Source organism: Peromyscus californicus, unplaced genomic scaffold (genome assembly GCF_007827085.1).
Source record: "Peromyscus californicus insignis strain IS unplaced genomic scaffold, ASM782708v3 Scaffold_12__1_contigs__length_115047231, whole genome shotgun sequence".
Classification (NCBI taxonomy): domain Eukaryota; kingdom Metazoa; phylum Chordata; class Mammalia; order Rodentia; family Cricetidae; genus Peromyscus; species Peromyscus californicus.
This window is the reverse complement of record NW_026294413.1, coordinates 57,329,078-57,346,114: the sequence shown is the minus strand read 5'-3', so window position 1 is coordinate 57,346,114 and position 17,037 is coordinate 57,329,078. Positions and strand designations below refer to the sequence as shown.

General features: G+C 46.2%; 1 protein-coding gene across 1 annotated transcript in view; it reads right to left on the bottom strand.

The window, feature by feature from the left end:
* Window positions 1–8,264, bottom strand: part of Ptk2b (protein tyrosine kinase 2 beta) — a 129,506-nt gene extending 121,242 nt beyond the window's left edge. The window contains 1 exon segment of the mRNA XM_052732893.1: window positions 8,130–8,264. The gene's annotated coding sequence lies outside the window, so the exon portion shown is untranslated.
* Between the last annotated feature and the right edge of the window lie 8,773 nt (window positions 8,265–17,037).

Here is a 17,037-nt window from a genome sequence, read left to right as displayed (position 1 = left end):
TAGAGATTTGTGGGTACAAATGACCAAGGAAGCTTGGCAATGGGGGAAGCATTTTGTTTGGGAAGTATAAGGACATGGGGTAGGAAGGGTCAATTAAGTTTCAATTAACGTTGGATTGCATACAGATAACAATTAGTTTTAAAAAATGAAGCCATGAATTTGAAGGAGAGCAGACAGGGGTGTATGAGAGGTTTTGTGGGGAGGAAAGGGAAGAAAGAAACATTGTAATTCAATAATAGTCTCAAAAATTAAAAAGGAGGGCCTTAAATCAACAACTTTGAGGAATTTGGAATTCCATCCTGGAGAGTTCCTAAGGATGGGATGAAGAGAGAGGCTTTATTATAATATGAAGTCATATTAGGGCCTGAGCTCTGAGTAGGGGTCATAGAATAAGGAAGGAGGGGATGGGAGGCGTGAAGAAGAACCTGTGGGATTCAGAGATGGGCAAGATGTAAGCAGGGAGAAATGAAGACATGGAGGAAGGAGGCCAGTGTAGCCTTCCTGAGCATGTGGGAGAACAAGGGCATGGAGACGGGGACTGGGAGGAGAGACCCATGAGAGACAGGGACTTGAGTTGAAGGTGAATCACTCCAGTGGGGAGGTCTCTAGACTTGGGAGAGGAGGGCTGCAGTGAGGAGTTGGCACAGAACCTAGGAGGTCATATCCAGGTAGTCCCTGGAGATGTGACTGGAGGTTCCTGGTGTTCCCTGGAGATGTGATCTGCAGATCAAAGTGCTGTGTGTTCAGAGACCACGGTGGGATACTGTAGACAGGCTGGTAGTTAACACAGACCTCATAACAGCAAGGTCCATCGAAATGAATATGCAGCCGTGTGTGTGTGTGTGTGTGTGTGTGTGTGTGTGTGTGTGTGTGTGTGTGTGCGCGCGCGCGTGTGCTTGCATCAACAACAGAAACAAAAAAGAATCAGGAAGAATGCAAGCAGCCTATCCAGCCTACACACTCGAATGCTCCCATAAGCCTTCACTGAAGCTTTCAAATTCACCAAAGAACCAATTGCAGCGCCAAGAAAATTGATACCTGAATACTGTGCTGGATGCCCCTTCCCCATTCCTCCCCACCCACCCACCCAGCCCCACCCCCACCCCCACCCCCGAGATCTCCCTGCATCCCACAGTTTATTCTGACTGGCAAGGCCTGGGCGGTTCAAAGCCTGCTCAAGTTTTCTGCTAACCCATCTACTTTGTACCCTGCTCCCCAAATCTGACGGGGGAGCCGTCACAGCCCCTTGACCCAACTCAGCATCTTCCACAGCTCTCAGCCGCTGCCTTCTCAATAAAGCCCCCTAGTTTTCCAACAGCGTCCGCTGTCTTCAGCTGCCCATCCAGGCCTTATCTCACTCTTTACCTGTATTAACTCTTGTTTCCTTCGGCTACCCTCGGCTCCACCCGAAGTGAGTCACTCAAACTCCACCTTTCCACCCACCTCCAGGCTCCTGTTTACACTTTTCTTTGGACACAACCAGCATGCCAAGTTCCCACAGATGAATCTTCCTTTCCCCTTTAGAGCACTTCCCAATACCACCTTCCTGGGAAGCTCTGAGACACATCCTAGCCAGGAGTAATGTCTCTCTCCTCCAGTCTTCCACGTGCTGTGCCTTTCTCACGGGCACCACAAGTCTTCGTCTTCTCTTACAGATACTTCTCGCCACGTGGCAGCCTCTGCCCTGGCAGACTGTGAGCTTGCTGAGGTAGATAGGAGCCTTTGGGTTGGGGAGGCGGAGACTCCTCGGCACTAAGCATGAAGCTTGAGAATCAGGGCTTACAACATCCCCCTTACAACTACCTCGGCTGACTGACGACTCTGAAAGTCAGAAGCCAGCACCTGTGCCGTGAGTGAAAGGGCCTGAACCGGATGTTGTCACCGATGTTGGGGAGCCTGCCTGGAGGGACAACTCCCTGAGTAGGAAGGTGTGGAGGTGAACCGAGGAGAAGACTGACTTGAAATGTGCCCTCACCACACGCTGCCGAGGAACAAAGAGCTTTGGGTGCTGGAGGGGGTGGAAAGAGGACAGGGCTGCTTTAGAAACCAGGGCACAGTGTGCCTGCTTCAAGTGGCCAGGACTGGAGCTGTGGAAAGGAACCCTGTGGAAGAGCCAAACTCAAACTCAGCAGAAATTGTCAGCAGCCCTGAAAGGAACCTCTGAGTCTCACAGGTGTAGGAGAAACAGCCATGCCAGGGGCGGGGAGCGACCTAGGGGTCAGGGGTGTGTGTCGGGAATCTCAGACACACAGACAAAGGGAAGGCTGCTCTCAGCATTGGTGGAAGGAGTGAACCACTTTGGAAGAAGATTGCTTTGTGAGACAAGAGTCAAGCCCACCCATGCCTCAGTCTGGACTGGGTGGCTTCCTGTGGGCCCCCTGTCTTTGTCCAGTGGTTTTCCCAGATTCTGTGTGGGTGGGTTTTAGAGCATAAAAAGGAAGAGAGAAGTGTGGGGGTGGGGGTGCTAGTGAACTATAGCTAAGATGTCAGGGGTGTGTGGAGGGAGAAAACATTGAGCTATGAAGGTACCTGACTTTGCTGGGACTTGGCCCTGGTTCGTCTTGGCATTAATCACATTGACTAGGTACCTTCTAAGAGTTCTGTGCCCTTCAGCACTGGGCAAAAGGAAAAGCTGGGGAGACCCAGAACACAGAGAGGTGCCCGCCAGTAAGATCACCTGAGTCTATCTGAGGGTCTATCTCTCAAAAACCAAACTGCACTGTATCACTCTGCCCATTGCATCTAGGTAAAAATGCATCAAAACGTGCAGCCTGGAGTCTGCTCTCTTAATCAAACTGTCATCATGAGTAATAATTATACCTTGAGAAACGGCACAGTGACTCAAAAGGCTGCCCCTTCCCCCACCACCCACTCACACAGCTTAGAGCTTGCATGCTAAATGAGAAGGCCTGGAAAGAATAGCCACCATGTTCTGCTGCCTACATGATCAAATGGTCCTTCAAGCTCCAGAATCTGATGGGTATCAGCGGGCATCATCTTTCCTGGCCAACGAGCTAATTCAGCCTGGCAGTACTCAGAGCACACTGGATTGGGAGTGGAGCAGCCAAAGTAAAAACTGTTGAGTTTTTGCCTCTTGCATCTCTGAGCTGGCACTTAGGGAATGTTCTTCTGTGTCAGAAGGTGGCCCATGGCCTCAGGAATAGGAAAGATAAGGCTGAGGTGCAACTCTGCTAGAGTGTGGCTGCCTGCCATTTGGGAGATCCTGAATTGCCTCCCCAGCACCAGAAAAAAAAAAAAAAGAAGAAGAAGAAGAAGAAATGAATTCCTGGGCATGGCAATACATTCCTGAAATCTCAACACTTGGAAGGGTGGGGGTGGGGGTGTTTGAAGCCAAGCTGAGCTCCATAGCGATCCCAAAAAACTTATAAAAGCAAGAGATAGATGGCTGAGCTAATAAAGTGCTTGGCCTAAGGAGAAGTAAGCAGACATAGTCCTGGGGCTTGCTAACTAGCCACTGACCAAGCAGAATCAGCAAGTTAACGTGAGAGACCCTTCGGTAACTAGTGTTAATTGCCAGCTTGACAGAATCTGGAATCTGGGACTACCTGTGGAGGAGTGTTTTGATTGATTGCATTAATTGAGGTGGGAAGACACACCCACTGTGGGTGGCACCATTTATGGATTGAGGATATAAACGTGGCTGACTGCTTCAAGCTCCTGCTGCCTTGACGAACCTGCCGTGATTGACTGGACTTTCTCCTTTAAGTTGCTTTTGTCAGAGTGTCGTATCAGAGCAATAGGAAAAGAAATGAAGACAGACACAGCTGGGAAATCAAGGAGGACAGCATTCAGGAGAAGGTTGCCTGAGGCTGACCTCTGGCCTGGGCCATGAACACACGTGCATTTGCACAACACCCCATCCCCATTCCCCAGCCATAAACACCACAAACATGTGTACTACATAGTCAAACAAAATCATAAAAGATCAGTGCTTCCTCATGGGCTCAGATGCAGCCCATAAATATCAAGACATGGGAGAGTTCACACTTCTGAGCATCTACTGTGCGTCTATTATGTTTTATGCGCAGCAGAGGTTATTAAGCTTGTACATGGGCATGCCCCCCAGGATGCTAATATTGAAATGCTAGCCCATACTTCTTGGTGCTTGCCTATAGCCCCAGGGCTCTGAAGGCCTGGCTCCACCACCAGACTACCAGTGCTCTGACCCTCACAGGGTGACCCAGCATAGCATAGGAATCAGAGGTGGAAGTAAGGCCTCTCCTATCCTGCTATGGGTGATGGCTACTTCTGTTTCTAGTTTAGCTGTGTCCTGGCTAATGCAGATCACCTCACCTCACCCTCAAAAGCCCTGCTACCACCCCCATCTTACAGACAAGGAAGCCACAGCTAAATGACCTTCTCAAGGTCATAGAGGTCCAGTTAGAGTCACCATAAGCCTGGACTCCTGACCATTCAACTGCTTGCATAGAAGCTGCCTGTTGGTGTTACCAGGGCCCTGCTCCTCCTCTCTTGCCTTAGGACTGGCCTGAAGTATATGAGAATCACATGACTGCCAAACTTTTTTTTTTTTTAAACCTTGCTTGGGCTCCCAAACCATCCCAGCTGTGCCTCTCTGTTCTCACTGACTCTTGGCAACTACCTTAAGCTCCCACTCCCCTGGGAGGCCAGGTAGCCTGAGATGATTAGTTCCTGGGCTGTGAGAAAACTAGAGACTGAGGACCCCACTAAACAGGGTCCACCTCAGGGGAGTTTCCATCCCTCCCCCTCTCCTCTCTAGCAGTTGTACTTGCCCTAACAGTGTTTGACCATATCACCTCCTCATGGAGCTAAGTGCCCGACTTAGAGTCTCCCGGGTTTTGTGAGAGGACAAGCTAGGCAGCCACAGGTAAGGGAGATGTTTACCTCTGAAGAATGGTGAGGCTGGAATATAGCATACAAGAGCTCATTTCCTGAACATCTCTGAACTGGACACACCAACTACAGGATGGATTACATCCATCCCAGTTAGAACTATGGGAGAGCAACGGCTTCTGATAGACCTGTGTGGTCGGTGCTCCATACCTGCATCCATGATCTCTGTGTGTGGAATGTTAATTTCCCTGGAAACCTGAAGGGCTTGAATAGCCACATTCAGGGACTGCTAAGATAAGCCAGGGACACACTTTCCTTTTCTGCAGGATTTAACCACATTTGGCCACGCAAATATGCATAGCATATAACTTGAACTGACAGAATATCTCTAATTATCTCTATCTCAAATGGCATGCTAAGGGACTGGGGACAAAATGGGCTGGGCTAGGGGGATAGAGTGGTTCACCACTGGAGAGAAGGGCCATTTATAACCCAGCAGTCCACACTTCTCATCCCCCCATCCTCTCGCCAACAAATTCTCAACTCCCCCCTTTTCTAATAAAGAGAAAATGAAGAATAACGTAGACCTCGTTTTATGGTGCATTTGTGGGTGTTGAGCAGTGTGCTGGGTGTTGTGTGCAGATTCTCTCTTCATCCATTCGTATTTCTCTGCAGTTAGAGTTTGAGCCGCTCCCCTCTTCCCACCTGCCGCTCTCCAGAAAGAGAGCTGCTTGTCTTCTCTGTCCTTGAAGCAGCTAGTGGATGGGCAAGGAACCCTGAGGAAATAACTTTGTCTCACCCTCCCCCACTCGTCACCCCCACCCCTGTCCAGAGGCTAGCTTTTTTTTCACTAGAAGCAGGAACCAGCCCTACCACATATTTCCCCTGAGACCTCTAGGCATCCTATAAATGTGAACGGAAATAGATGCACCCCAAGCACTTTGTGGGTGCTCTTTTGGTCACTGTCTGCGAATGGGTTATTTAAAATTCATATGTAGGACTTTTTACACAGCACTCAAGTGCAGATTTTCATATATTATCAAGGATCCTACCCTAAAACCTAGACAAACAGGCTCTGAGGCTCAGAGAATCTAATGGCCTGATTCTAGGACCATGTCCAGTCTCTTTCCAAGGTACTACCAAGTAGCCTAGCTGCTTTCAGTTTCTAGACACACAGACACACAGACACACACACACACACACACACACACACACACACACACACACACACACACACCCTCGGCCGTGTAGATGAACAAACTGAGCGAGGAGCTGATTTTCTTTTCTCAATAGTAATATCATGACCAATCATGGAAGGAGCCTCGAACTGGATCTATCAGGATTTGTCATAAAATAAATATGCCCTGAGCCTGTTCTCGGGGCACTGACTTAGTTCCCATTCTAGACTTCTCGGTAGAGCACCAACCTCCACTTCCCAGACAGACTGGGGACATCCAATTAAGTTTTAGATAAGCTGTGAGTAATGTCTGAGTGTTAGGTTATCTCCCAAATACTGCATGAAACATACTTAACACTGAGAACAAGAATCTTCAACAAATTTGCTCATTTAAAATTCAAATCTGAATGCCCCTTGTTTGCATTTGCTAAATCTGGCACCTCCGTCCCAGCGTGGAGGCACGCTGAGAAGTTTCAAGCAGCGCCAGGTTCCAAGCTTTGCGCCCAGAGGAGTTGCCATGGCAGCCTGAGCACGCCTTCCCAGGCCTTGGGGAGCATCCTCTACTTAAGGTTGCCGTTCCCTCTCACCCCTGCACTCTGTGCTCCCAACATGCTCTGCTCCTTGGCTGCTTTCAGTTTCCCGTTTGGCTCTTGCTGCCTTTAGCCTTGGGTTTGTACTTCCCCGGGCTCTGGCTCCCTTTCTTCCCCTTTGCTTGGTTAATCCCTGTTGATCTTCAGTTCTCACAGCTGCTTCTGCCCGAAGGACTCAGGATCTGTCCCTGACCAGCCCTGCCCACCCTCCGGCTCTGTATTGGTGGAACTCTGCTGTCTTCCCACAGCAGCCCCGCCTCTCCTAGCTCTAGCGTGGCCAACGGGAGCCACGGCAGACTCCTCCAAGTCTCTCTTCACCTGACAGCTGCACCTGGATGCGGGTAGGAAGCTAGTAAGTGAGCGAAGGAAAGCAGACTGTCCTGCCAAAGTTAGGTCTTTCTTAACGAATGTGACTCCTTCCTTCCTTCCTCCCTAGTGTCATGAGTCACTTTTTTTTTCTTCTCCGCATCCTTCTTGCACCCCCGCCCCCACGCATAGCAGTTGTGAAAGGCAAGGACACCTCAACCTGAGCACACAGGGGCTGCCTGGCACCCCTACCCTTTCCATACCAAGCACATTGTCTCAGCAGGCTCCAGACTGGCTCAGTATCTGTTACGGTTCTTCCTCTCGTTTTCAAGTCTTCCTGGCTAATGCCACCCCCACCCCACCCCCCAGGTCCCAGCTTGGTTCCTTCAAAGAGCCCAGCTGAATCTTGCTTCTAGTTTGGGGGTGATGGGAGATGCTGGTGTCATATGGCTGAGGGTGAGGGCAGGTGGCAGGGCTTGGTGGGCCTCAGAACATCACCCATATGCTCACTGTTCACCCACCCAAAGCTTTGCCCACGCACAGCCTGGCAGCAGGAACAGCAGCCCAGAACTTAACCCTTGAGTGGCATGGAGAAAGCAGCTTCAAAATGAACCATTGCGGCCAGTGTGAACTTTGGAACTTTGGCACACACACACACACACACACACACACACACACACACACACACACACATTTGCTATGGTCCCTCTTGGAGGACCCAGAAAAAAATGTCCAGAGGTTGGGGATAGGGTTGGGAATGTGGTCACATAGGGTGCCGAAGGGCACTGGGGAGAAGAGTACGCAGTGCCTGGGCAGAGGTCTGTACTGGAGCTGAAGTTGGGTTCTGAAGCCCGAGGTTGGGTTTGGGGCTACCAGATCCGACCTTTAGAAGCAAGCAGCTTCGTTGAGCCTTCTTCAAACCGTGGCCCCAGCCTCCCCCTGTCTGAATAAGCTAACAGGACAAAACGGGGGAAACACCCTTTAGTCTCAGAAGAAGTCCAAAAATAGATCCCTTCTTCCCCAGCTCAGGGCGGCAAGCTCAGGGTGAGTACCTGCTCAGGGGTTCCGACTTTCTGGGTCTTTGGCCGCCTTTCCAGGAATTCTCAGGCGGGTCCCGGCTCCCCGAAGGACCAGAACTGTAGCCCTCCCTCTAGCTTTCCACCTAAGTCGAACGATCGACGGGTCCCCCACCCTGGCGCTGGGTAGCGACGTGCAGGACTCACCGCGGGCGAGGCGCGGACTCCGGCCAGGGCTCCGGGCTGGGCCAGGTGAGTGCAGCCGCCGCAGGTAGGACGCGCGGCTCTGCCCGCAGAGGCTGAGTAAGAGGCTGACAGGTTGTTTTCCCCCCTCCTCCTCTCGGTCGTTAACCACACCCCTGCTGCTCTCCTCCCTACTTCCTTAAAGGGTGGGGTGTGCTGTCTGTGTGTGCAGGCTCCAGCCTCTTACCATAAACTCTGAAATAGATGCCGCCTGCAATTCCCGGAGCTGCCCGGCTGAACCGGGGGGGTTGGAGGTGGGTGGGCCAGAGCCACTGCCTTAGGGCCCCACGAGGGGTCCTCAGGTGTCCCCAGCCTCTTGTGATTGGTTGACCCCCCAATTCCTACCATCCCTGGCTTCTGCCCCCCACCCCTCTCTGCAACCTTTGGTCACTAGAACTGTCTCATGTTCTCAGCAGCTGTGGCCCAGTGTCCCCACACATTGAAGTGGTCCCCAGTTCCAAGACAGGTGAATATCAGGGAGGCTGACATGACTGGTACAAGGTTGGAAACACTGAAGACTGGGTTTCTGAGTCTAGACCCTGCAGGACCAGAGCACAGTTCAAAAACAGTCAGAGAAGGGACTGGGAATGTAGCTCGGATGGTAGAATGGGTATCAATCAGCCTGGGTTCCAGCCCCAGAACCAACGACAGCCTAATACTAAATGTTGTAATGTCTGTAATTCTAACCCTCTGGAGGTTTAATTCCTCCACTCAGGAGGATAAGAAGTTCTAGGTTGTTCTTGGCTACATGGGGAATTTGAGGCTAGGCTGCGAGAGATTATGTCTTAAAGATAGATAGATAGATAGATAGATAGATAGATAGATAGATAGATAATAGATAGATAGATAGATAGATAGATAGATAGATAGATAGATAGATAGATAGAAAAACAAACCAGAAAAGAATAGAGAAGCCCCACTTTTCTTCTGGGGCCCTCTTCCTACATCAGTGTCACTGCCACTCTGAAGAGACTGGCCACCTCTTTACTTGGTCAGCAAGACAGTGGGACTTGAGGCAGATGGAAGGCACTTTGCAACACCCCTTCCCTAATCCTAGAAAGATTCTGACTTTCTCATGAGTGGAAGTCAGTGAGCTGGACTTAGCAGAAGACCCTCTCCCAGATGTCTTTATCCTGTGTCCTGTAGGGTTCAGGGTCTAGTCACAGTTTGGTCTCTGACAGTAGCAATCCTGAGACTGTGTGACATCAAGCTGCCCAGCTACCTGTGAAAACCACAATCTCCATGACACTTCTTCACCCCACCCCACCTCTAAATTCAGCAGACGAAGAACACCAAGAGCTACCAACACTCACCTTCCTAAGTCGTGGTGATGGTTTCTCAAGAGAAAACAGAATTAATTAAGTGCCTCTTAGCACCCAGGAGGCAGAGGCAGGTAGATCTCTGAGTTGGAGGCCAGCCTGTTCTACAGAGTGAGTTCCAGGACAGCCAGGACTACACAGAGAAACCCTGTCTTGAAAAAACCGATAGTAATAACAACAACAAATAAAATCAGTTAAAGCTATAAAATTCATGTTTCTTAAGATGTAACAAAATGTAGATTTTAGCTGTATGCTCCATGTCTACTTAAAACCCTAATTTGAAGCCAGAGTTACCCACCCTCAACTCCAACACCACAACAGACCCTACCGTCTGCGGGCCAGCTGGACCCTCTCTATCATCCCGAATTCACCCATTTGTTGACTGTCTCTGTGCTCACATGCAGGCCTGGAGGCGATGTTGACAGCAGTGAGGTGTCAGAGGTGGCCAGGTGGGATTCTTCAGCTACAGTTTGAAGAGAAAGGACAAGTGGAGGGGTAAAGTGGGGGGTGCTAGTGGAGATGTGGGAACAGTGTCTGAGGCAAAGGACCACAGGGCAAAGAAACTGTCTGCGGGTGTCAGCAGGGGGTGTCTTTCTGAATCCTTACACTTGGGAGTGGGTGGGTGACAGTCTTGTGGTGTGGAAGGAAGCTCTGCCTGAAGGAACCGCAGAGGCTGACTGTTGGAGAAAAGCTGGGTTTGTGTGTGCTGCCCCTAAGTGGGCACACACACGAACTACAGTCGTATTTCCACTTGGCTCCTGTAGGCTCTCCGTTCTGTGCACACATGCTATATTCTTTGCTTGGGATATTCTTTCCTCCAAATCTCTCTGAGCAGTTTTTTTTCATTTCTAAAAAAAAAAAAAGAAATACATGTTTTGGGGCTGGAGAGATGGCTGAGCGGTTAAGAGCGCTGGCTGTTCTTCCAGAGGACTGAGGCTTAATTCCCAGCACCCATAGGGCAACTCATAACTGTCTGTATTGTAACTCAAATTCCAGGAGCTCCGATACCCTTACACCAATGCACATAAAATAAAGTAAAATTAATTATTTAAAAATACGTGTCTCATTATACCATTCTCATACATGCACATCAGGTACTTGGTTTTTGCTGTGTTCTTCATCCATTGTTGTGCCGGTGTCCACCCTCCGCATAGACCATGGTTCTCCACCTTCCTAATGATGTGACCCCTTAATTCAGTTCCTCATGTTGTGGTGACCTCCAACCACAAAATTATTTTTGTTGCTGTAATTTTGCTACTGTTATGAATCGTGATGTAAGTATCTGCGTTTTCCGGTGGTCTTAGGGGATCCCTGTGGAAGGGTCACTCAACTCCAGAGGGGTCATGACCCACAGGTTAAGAACCATTGCCCTAGACAGTCTCACTACTTTCTCCGGCCAAGTAGGAAGAACAACAGGCTGGCACCACCAGGCCCAATTCATATAATTTTTAAAATCTAGATTCTGCATCTAAAAGAAAACATTTCATGTTTTTCTGAGTCTGGCTTATTTTGCTTATCAGAATGATGTCCATTTCCATTTATTTTCCCAAAAAATGACATAATTTTTCTTCTTCTTTGTAGCTGAATAAAACTCTACTATGTGTGTGTGTGTGTGTGTGTGTGTGTGTGTGTGTGTGTGTGTGTGTGTGTGTGTGTGTGCGCGCGCTGTCTTTACTCACACATCTGTTGATGGACATGCAGGTTGACTTTATACCTTGGCTGCTGGGAATAGAGCTCAGTAAACATGGACATCTGAGTGTCTCTGTGGTATCTAACTTGTATTCTTTCAGGTATTTCCTCAAGAGGTATGGCTGGATGACACAGAGGTTCTCTATTTAGTTTTTGGTGGAACCTCCATACTTTCATCTACCGTGGCCGAGTTAACCAGCTAGCCCCTTTACATGGGTACTGTATTACTCTGGCACTCTCCTCAGCATCTGTTGCCCCTTTTTTCTTTGTTGGTAACCATTCTGACTGGGGCAAGATGGAATCTGAAGGCAGTTTTAATTGCCATCTCCCTGATAGGTAAGGATGTTGAACACCTTTTCAAGTAGTGACTGTTTCATACTTCTTCTTTGTAGAATTAATTATCAGTGTCCATTTATTGATCAGACAATTTAGTTTTGTAATGCTTCGTTTTTGTAGCTCTTTATATATCCAAGATACTAATTCTCTGTCTGGTGTACAGTGGGCATGCACACACACACCCTTTCTGTAGGGTGTCTCTTCACTCCAGAGATTGTTTGCTTTGCTGTGCAGAAGCTTCTTAATGTCATGTATTCCCATTTGTCAATTCTTAGGGTTGTTTCCTGTGTTCTTAGGGTCCCACTCAGAAAGTCCTTGCTGTGATCATGTCTTGAAGTGATTTACCTATGGTTTTCCCCAGAACTTTCAAAGTTTCAGGTCTATCATTCAGACCTTTGGTCCATTTGAATTGGTTTTTGTGCAGAGATAAGGATCTAGTTTCATTCTACATGTGGGAATTCGGGTTTCTCAGCACCATTTAAGGGGCTTGTCTTTAATGTATGTTTGTGACAACCCTGTCAAAAATCAGGTGGCTGTACCTGTGTGTTTATTTCTATCCTCTGTTATTTCCCATTAGTTTTTTACACATCTGTTTTGGGCTAGGATTACATGGTTTTTATTACTCTGGCTCTGTAATACCACTTAAGGTCAGGCATTTTGATACCTTCAACGCTGCTTTTTCCCCTAAAGATTTCTATTGCTATTCAGAATGTTTTGTGCTCTCATACAAATTTCAGGAAGATTTTTTTCTAGTTCTGAGAGGAATATCGTTGGGATTTTGATGAGACAAGCCCCTTAAATCTGTACATAGCTTTTGGTAATACAGCCATTTTCACACAGCTATTCCTCTCTATCCACGAGCTTGAGAAGTCTTTGCGTCGTCAAGTGCCTTCTTCAGTTTCTTTCATCAATGTCTAAAAGTTGTCATTGTAGAGACTTTCTCTTCCTTGGTTAGGTTTATTCATAGTTTTTGTTTGTTTTGCTTTGTTTTTGAGACAGGGTCTCTCCATGTAACCCTGGCTGTCCTGGAACTCACTGTATAGACCAGGCTGTCCTCAAACTCACAGAACCACATGTCCCTGCCTCCCCACTGTTGGGATTAAAGGCATTAAAGTCACTACACCTGACTCTTTGATATGTTGTACAAATCCTAATTGGTCTTAATAAAAACTCGGAGCCAGCTATCAGGGCAAAAACTGAAAGATCAGAGAAGCAGAGCAAGCCACAGCCACCACCTCTTACCTTACCAGCTCCTCAGCCTGAAAGAGTGTGAATTCCTGTCTCTTCCTGCCTCATATTCCTTTCTCTGCTCAGCCATATCACTTCCTGTTTCAACCTTCCTAGTGCTGGGATTAAAGGTGTGTGCTACCACTGCCTGGTTCTCTTTCTTTTTTTAAACTAGATTAATCTCATGTAGCCCAGTGTGGCCTTGAACTCACAGAAATCCAGGCAGATCTCTGCCTCTGCCTCCTAGTGCTCGGATTAAAGGTGTGTGCCTCCACTGTCCGGCCTCTGTGTTTAATCTAGTGGCTTGTTCTGTTCTCTGATCTTCAGGCAAATTTTATTTGTTCAAAATATCACCACATAGATGTTTATTTTTAAAGCTATTATAAATGAGTCCTTCTCCCTAATTTTTTCTCGATGACTTTGTTATTGGCATTTAGAATTGATACTGCATTTTCTGTGTTAATTTTGTGTCTTGCTATATTGCTGGAAGCACTTGTGAGGTCTAAGTTTTTCTGTGGGATCTTTAGGGCCTTACAACTCCAGGATCATAATACTTACAAATAGGAATACCTTTCCCTTTTTTCCTTCCCTGTTTGTATCCTCTGTATTTCTTTCTCTTGCCTTATTGCTCTAAATAAGCAATTCAAGCATCGTGTTAATTATGGGAGAGACAATACCTTGTTTCATTCCTGATGGTAGAGGAAATCTTTCAATATTTCCCATTTGGTATAATATTGATTATAGGCTTACCATATGTAGCCTTCATTGCATTGAAGTCCATTCCTTTAGTTATTTTCTGCAAGATTTTTAGTGTGAAAAGAGGTTGAACTTGAGAAAGGTCCTTTCTGGATCTAGTGACTTTTGTCCCTGAGTCTATTTATGCCCTGTGTTACATTTATTAGATTTGCATATATCAAACCATCTTTGCATCTATAGAATGAGACCAGCTCGATCATTCTGTGTGATCTTTTGTACGTTGTTGAATTCACTTGACAAACACTTTATGGAGAACGTCTGCATCTGTGCTCTTCAGGAAGGCAACTGGTCTGTCACTTCCTCGCTCTTGGTGTTGCAGCATTGTTCAGTGTTGCTACCAGGGGAACGCTGCCTTGACAGACTGCATGTGGCAGGATTCTTTCCCTTTCTGTTTTCTGCAGTAGTTGGAGGGACATTGTTTTACTTCCCCATTAAAGGTCTGATAGAATTTGACAGTGAGTCTGCCTGGTTATGGTGTCTCTTCACAGCAATAGAACAGTAGCTAAGACACTGAGGAAGGAAAAGCCACCCTAACTGTGGGCGGCACCATCCTATGGGGCCCAGACAGAATACAAAGGGAAAAGAAGGAAGCCCGGTGAGTACCAGCGTTCATGTCTCTCTAATTCCCAGTTGGGTGCAATTCCCTAGCCACCTCCCACCCCTCCCAACACGGCCTCTCTGACATCCTACAGTATATTCTCTCACATTATAACCCAAACTAAATGCCCGCCAAGTCACTTCTTTGCAGGCATTTGATCCCAGTGACGATAAAAGTAACTAATACAAAGACTCTTTTTTAGTGCCTCAATGGCATTACTTATAATAGATCTGGTTGTTTATAGGCTCCTCATTTAATTTTGGTAGACATAATGTGTCTATGAATTTACTCATTTCTTCTCTATTTTCTAATGTTCTGCAATAGTTTTTCAAAGTGTGCTATAGTGATCTAGATTTTTATTGTTATCCTTGTCACTTCTGATTTTATTGATTTGTATTGTTTGGCTAAGGTTTCATTGATATTATCTCCCCAAAGTAACAACTCTTTGCTTTGTTCATTCTTTGTATTATTCTTTTCGTTTGTTTTTTAAGACAGGCTTTCTCTGTATAATAGCTATGGCTATCCCAGAACTCATTCTGTAGACCAGGCTGGCCTTGAACTCACAGAAATCTGCCTGCTTCTGCTGCCAGAGTGCTGGGCTTAAAGGCATGCACCACTACCACCCAGCTTTTGTATTATTCTTTTAATGACCATTTCATTAATCTCTGTCTATATCATTCTTTCCATCCACTAATTTGGAGTTTAGCTTGTTTTTATATTTATTTATTTATTTATTTATTTATTTATTTATTTATTTATTTGTTTGTTTATTTTGGTTTTTAGAGACAGGGTTTCTCTGTGTAGCTTTGGAGCCTGTCCTGGAACTCTCTCTGTAGACTAGGCTGACCTCGAACTCACAGAGATTTGCCTGCCTCTGCTTCTCAAGTGCTGGGATTAAAGGCGTGTGCCACCATGCTCAGCTTGTTTTTATTTTTCTAAGACCTGGAGATGCAGCATTAGTTATTTGTGTTCTTTATACCTTTTAAGGTTTATTTTTATTATTTCTAGTTATGTGTAGATGGTCTGCATACATAGGCTTCCCAGGAAGCCAGAGGAGTGGGATTCCCCTAGAGCTGGAGTTGCAGGTGGTTGCAAGCCACATGACACAGATGCTGGGGACTGAACTCCAATCCTCTGCAAGAGTAGTATATACCGGGAAGCTGGAGAGATGGCTCAGTGGTTAAGAGCACTGACTACTCTTCCATAGGACCAGGGTTCTGCTTCCAGCAACCACATGGCAGCTTAGAGCCGTCTGTGACTCCAGTTCCAGAGGACCCAACACCCATGACAAAACACCAATGCATATAAAATGAAAATGAAAAAAAAAAAAAGAGTAGTATGTGCCTCTTAACTGCTGAGCCACTATTTTTTCGGGTTTTCTTTTAAATTTACACTCTCAGAGCTATAAACTCCCACTTGGAACTGCCTTTACTGCATCGAACAATTTCTGTCAAATTGTTTTGGTTTCATTTGATATTAGGAATTGTTTAACTTTCCCTATGATTCCTTCAATGAGCCACACCAAGAATGTATCCTTCACGCTTCACGTCTTTACATAGTTCCTGTAGTTTTTCTACTGATTTTCTTTATATTTCATTATGATCTAGTAAGAGGCCAGATTTTGGTTTTTACTTGTTAACTGATTATATGGCCTAAAATGTGATCTACATAAAAGGAGGCTCCATGGAATACTGAGAGGAATGTGTTACATGGAATATTCCAGATATGTCTGTGAAGGCCGCTTGATCTATAGAGCAGAGTAACTCTGAAGTTTCTTTGTTGATCTTTTGTTTGGAAGACCTATCAACCAGTAAGAGTGGGGAATTGGAGCCATCCACTAGTATTGCATATGGACCAGTTATTTTATGTTGAGTAGTGTTTGCTTTATGAAATTAAGTACACCCATGTTTATATTTTCTTGATGGACTACTCCCTTTATTAATATGCGGTAACCTTCTTCATATGTCTGATTTTAACTTGAAATGAGCTGTGTGAAATATGAATATACCCACTCCTGCTTGCTTTTGGCTTCTACTCACTTGGCATATAATTTTCTATTCTGTTTTTGTCGCTGATGGTCAGGTATGTTTCTTGCAGATTGCAAACAGCTGGATCTTGGTTTTAGTCCACTCAGCCAGTCTGTGTCTTTTGATTGAAGAATTAAGACCATTTATATTAGGGTTATTATTAGGGGGGATTTTCTTATTCCTGTAATTTTATTGATGATTTCCTTGGTTGGTTGAAATATTATTTCTTCCTTTCTTTCTCCACTATTCCCCTTAGGGAGTTGCCAGTTTGCTGAATGGTTGGTTCGTTCCCAGTTCTCACTTGCTCATCTTTTCCTCTCATAAAGCTGACTCTTTTGTGAGCTCTTGTGTTTACAATTCTTTCTTTTCCTCTGGGTATAGGAATCCTTTCAGTGTCATCTGAAATGTTGGCTCAGTGGCCACCAATCGCTTCACTTTATGCTTAGCTTGGGAAACCTTTATTTCTCCATCAATTTTTAAAGATCACTTTTCTGCATATAATGATTTTTGTTGGCAGTTATTTACTTTTAGGGCTTGAAGTCTATCATTCCATACTTTCCTGGCTTTTAAGGTTTCTGCTAAGAGGTTAGATATTCTGATGCACTTGCCTTTTTAAACATCTCTAGCAGCTTGTGATATTGTTTCTTTGCTCTTCAGTACCAGCATCTTATCTATAGTGTGTCAGGGAGGGCTTCCTTTCTACTCACGTCTCGCTGGGGTCCTAAACGCCTCTTTTGCTTGGATATCTGTACGTTTCCCTAGACTTCAGTAAACTTTCATGGAATAAACACTTTATGCTTTCAGTTTACGACTCCTTCTTCAATCCCCATGGAGTTATACATTTGATCATGTCCCAGAGTTCTTGAATGCGGGGTCATGCTTGCTATTTTCCCTTACTGATAGTTGATTACATGTCCCAT